Here is a 5,000-nt window from a genome sequence, read left to right on the forward strand (position 1 = left end):
CCGGATTCCCTTTCGCCCGATGGGTGTGTGTTTGTTTATCATTTAATGATATTTTGCTCTCTCTCTCTTAGGACACCTCATCTACATAGGATTTCTCTTAGGGCTTAGGATCGACTGACTCGTGTGCAACGGCTGTTCACACGAAACCCTTCTCCACGTCAGTCCTCCAGGGCCTCGCTGGAGTATTTGCTACTACCACCAAGATCTGCACCGACGGCGGCTCCAGGCAGGCTCACGCCCAGACCCTTCTGCGCACACCGCCGCGACCCTCCTACTCGTCAGAGCTTCATGGAAGACGCGCCTTTAAAAAAAGCTAACGTCAACCTCACTTGCCGCTGACGGCGGAGTATAGGCGCGACGCTTCAGCGCCATCCATTTTCAGGGCTAGTTGCTTCGGCAGGTGAGTTGTTACACACTCCTTAGCGGATTCCGACTTCCATGGCCACCGTCCTGCTGTCTTAAGCAACCAACGCCTTTCATGGTATCCCATAAGCGTCGACTTAGGCGCCTTAACTCTGCGTTTGGTTCATCCCACAGCGCCAGTTCTGCTTACCAAAATTGGCCCACTTGGCACTCTGATCCAATATAATCTCGTGGCTTCATTGATCCAAGCAAGCCAGAGATCTCACCCATTTAAAGTTTGAGAATAGGTTGAGGTCGTTTCGGCCCCAAGGCCTCTAATCATTCGCTTTACCAGATGAGACTCGCACACGTTCATCAAAAGAGAACGAGCGAGTGCCAGCTATCCTGAGGGAAACTTCGGAGGGAACCAGCTACTAGATGGTTCGATTAGTCTTTCGCCCCTATACCCAGTTCCGACGATCGATTTGCACGTCAGAATCGCTACGGACCTCCATCAGGGTTTCCCCTGACTTCGTCCTGACCAGGCATAGTTCACCATCTTTCGGGTCCCAACGTGTACGCTCTGGGTGCGCCTCTTCTCGCAATGAGAACGAGACGCCCCGGGAGTGCGAGGCCGCATCGTGACGCGGCCCATCCTCCCTTGATCGACGCTAAGGTACGATCTTCACTTTCATTGCGCCTTTAGGTTTACATGTCCCAATGACTCGCGCACATGTTAGACTCCTTGGTCCGTGTTTCAAGACGGGTCCTGAGAGTACCCAAAGCAGTAGCGTCGCTGACCGGTAATTCAAAGCTTGGCCAGTCCGAGGACACCGCCTGCTAACAGCTGGTTAGGCCCGGAGCCGGCGCTAGGTCCGTACCATCCGGGTGACAAACTAACCGAGCTTGCGGCGGGCCTGACGCACACACATTCGAAAATGGATTGGTTGCGGCCCGATACCGTCAGAGTACCGTCACGCAGCCGGCCAGGCGATCGAGCGTCTGCCGTGTGCGCACGAAGGCGACACGACAGGCAACAACTCGAGCCGTAGACCGACACGCAACGGGTCGCGACGTTCTACTAAGGGAGAAGTGCACGACTACGCGACCGGAACATTTGCCGAAGATGGTGTACCCTCGCACTGGAACCACCGAAGTGGCCCATTACGGGCTATCTGCGCACCAACGGAAGCCAGCCTCGTCGACGATGAATCTCCCCATTCGATCTTTTGGGTTTCTCAGGTTTACCCCTGAACGGTTTCACGTACTCTTGAACTCTCTCTTCAAAGTTCTTTTCAACTTTCCCTCACGGTACTTGTTCGCTATCGGTCTCGTGGTCATATTTAGCCTTAGATGGAGTTTACCACCCACTTAGGGCTGCACTCTCAAGCAACCCGACTCTAAGGAGAGGTCCTCCCGAAACGCGTACCAGTCGCTACGGGCCTGGCACCCTCTACGGGTAAATGGCCCCATTCAAGATGGACTTGGACGCGGTTCGACGTCTCGGGATAAATTGACCCTCCTGAACACTACATTTCCCAACGGCAGAACCGCGGGATTCAGTGCTGGGCTAATTCCTGTTCGCTCGCCGCTACTAAGGAAATCCTTGTTAGTTTCTTTTCCTCCGCTTAGTAATATGCTTAAATTCAGCGGGTAATCTCGCCTACTCTGAGGTCGTCGTACGTGATACAAAATTTTGTGTGTTTCGGCCGAAAGAGCGTAAAAGTAGTACTCGCGAAAACGTACAAAGCACAAAAAAAAAAGAAAAAAAAAGAAAACGAAACAACACTACACGACAGAAGAGAGAAAAAGGTAAACAAAAAACCGATATATGCCTTATGCGCCACACCAAAGTGTCAATATAATTCTTTCTTCATCTCTCGTCGATCGGAAACTCTCGCTAGACGATCTGGCCGGTTAACTTTAACGTCCGTCGAAAAGAACTTTCGGGGACTGGACGACCGACAGATCGCGCGGTTCCGCACGAATCGACAATGAAGAAAAGAAAAGACATGGGGCGACCGACATAAAGGTTCTCATCATTGGATATACCTTTTCTCTCTCCGCGGTGCTGTTCCGTGCGTGAACACACAAGTGTGTCTTTTGCGTCGTGTGACAATCAAGTTCGAAATAAGCCTCGCCAATAGAGGAGTATACATATTATTATAAAAAAAAAAATAATAATACATATAACCCGGTGGGATTTCTTTTTCTCTCTACTTCTTGTATAATTGAACCAAAAACCACGGGGGTACAGAAACGTTGCGCACGAAACGATTTATCATCGATCAAACGCAAAACCAAATTAGAGACACGAGAGAAAGAGAGTAAGATCTCAAGACGCACATAGGCCGTCATCAATACGATTCAACGCGAACGTGGCGATGGAATGGCAATCGCACAGATTAGCGAGGACACGTCGACGACGGGGAATAATTCCGACCCGATCAAGTACGACGTGCTCATCCCGCACATTGCTGCGCTTTGCTCCGCTGTCCATCGATCATCAAAGCGTTCGCGATAGAACGAGAGATCTCTTTCGTCTCTTCCCTCGAAGACTCGAAAAGGAATGTGTTTGTCGAAATCGCCGGCAACGACGACCCTCCGCCGTATGGCAATTATAACGTAGAGTTAAGAAACTCATCCACGCACAGGCATATTCTCTCCCTGGGGCTTAACATTGCCACACCACACACACTCTGTGTGCCACACAGTATTCTTTCTTTCTTTTATAATTTGTGTGTCCATCTCTGTAGTCTCGCGAGACTCTTGTAAATATACCTCTTTCGTATATACGCATCATTTCAGGCGACGTCGGGAGCGCGTTAAATGTTCATGAGTGGAAACGCTTCTTTCCGCAAGGCGAATCGTTTCGCAGAGAAGGTGAGAGATTTGGAGATCCCCGTCGAAGCGGTGCCTTACGGGCGGTCGTATTTTCAATACGACTCACGACACCGTAAAAACACTCACGCAAGTCCGAACGTAAGAAATACCAATCCCTACTTCGCCTCTCGTGGAAACTAGATATATATGTTTGTATGTGTTTATAAGACGCAATGCAAAAATTGGCAATTTTCACAGAACCGCGACAAACGCCGACGAAACGCCCATCATTCGCTCGTACGTAGCATCTTTGCAACCCGACTCCGAAACGCTCTTTGGCGCCCTCCAAAAATATATTTGGAGAGGTAAGCGACGGCGGGGACTTACAAGAGCAACGCAAGCAGTTTATGGTTACGTAAACGACCCTCAGCCAGGCGTGGTCCAGGAATTGTATCCGTGGACCGCAATGTGCGTTCGAAATGTCGATGTTCATGTGTCCTGCAGTTCACACGTTGACGCGCAATTAGCTGCGTTCTTCATCGACCCACGAGCCAAGTGATCCACCGTTCAGGGTAATCGTATATATTTTTGATTTACAAATCAATATATGTATATGTCTCTTGTTCTGCGGTTCGTAAGAACGCATTGTACCTGAACGCTCCAACCAGCGCGCGAAGGAGATTCGTTCAGGCGTCGTTTTAAGGACGACACTATCGTCGTCCGTGGAAACGGAAAAAAAAAACCGTCAGATACGCAACACGTATCCGACGGCCGGGCGAACAGTACATTGAAAAACCGTTAACGTGGAAAACGCGGAGATGAATATATATTCTCTGAAAACGACGGGGATCGTAAGACAACCCGATACTGGATCCAGAGATGTAATAATATTCCTCTCCTCTTCACTTCCATTTCATTTGGAATGATGTGAGAACGGAGGACTTCACAGCCGGCTCTGGCAGCGGTCATTCGTCCCAAGCTCTCGCGATGCGCACTATTGGGCCACACGCACGGAGTAGGGTGTCAGACTCACGACTGCTTTAAAAGCGAGCTTCACGAGCCGGTCCACTTCCCGTATAAAACACATTTCCATAAAATGTTGGTGTGTGCTCGAGGTAACGATAAATTCCGATACAAGCGGACTCGCGAGCCGGCTCTGGCCGTAGGCGCGATCCCCGTTCTCGTCCCAAGCTCGTCTGCGCGCACTATTGGGCCACACAGAGAGTAGGGTGTCGTCGGGAATAATCGCGCCATTGGCTTTATAGCGAGCGTCACGGCCGGTCCTCTCGGAACACCGTTTTTCGTCGGAACGATATTACCATATTTTTATTTTATTCGACAGATTAGCGGACTCACAGCCGGCTCTGGCAGCGGTCATTCGTCCCAAGCTCTCGCGATGCGCACTATTGGGCCACACGCACGGAGTAGGGTGTCAGACTCACGACTGCTTTACAAAAGCGAGCATCACGAGCCGGTCCGCTCTGGCGAATGTATAATATTATAATAAATATACGTTCCGTCGTCAACGAACACCGCGTGCGGCGCAGCAACGTTTCGTGCTCTTGGTTATACGCGAACCCGATACAAATAGAGAGCGGGACTCACAGTCGGCTCTGGCAGCGGTCATTCGTCCCACGCTCTCGCGGTGCGCACTATTGGGCCACACGCACGGAGTAGGGTGTCAGACTCACGACTGCTTTAAAGGCGAGCATCACGAGCCGGTCCTTCGCGTCTCGTCTATCTTCACGATAGTTCGCGAACGATAACACAAACGCGTGCAACCGCGCGTTTACCACGGGTTACCCTGAGATTTTGTTTGTCCTCTTCGAGACACC

General features: G+C 50.7%; 1 non-coding gene and 1 pseudogene across 1 annotated transcript; both read right to left on the reverse strand.

The window, feature by feature from the left end:
• Window positions 1–2,019, reverse strand: part of LOC143219974 (large subunit ribosomal RNA) — a 4,597-nt pseudogene extending 2,578 nt beyond the window's left edge.
• Window positions 2,020–3,585: 1,566 nt separating this feature from the next.
• Window positions 3,586–3,740, reverse strand: LOC143219982 (5.8S ribosomal RNA). The gene has a single exon (XR_013011527.1). It is a non-coding gene; the product is annotated as a 5.8S ribosomal RNA (ribosomal RNA).
• Window positions 3,741–5,000: the final 1,260 nt, after the last annotated feature.

This window comes from Lasioglossum baleicum, unplaced genomic scaffold (assembly GCF_051020765.1).
Source record: "Lasioglossum baleicum unplaced genomic scaffold, iyLasBale1 scaffold0112, whole genome shotgun sequence".
In the NCBI taxonomy this organism is placed as follows: Eukaryota; Metazoa; Arthropoda; class Insecta; order Hymenoptera; family Halictidae; genus Lasioglossum; species Lasioglossum baleicum.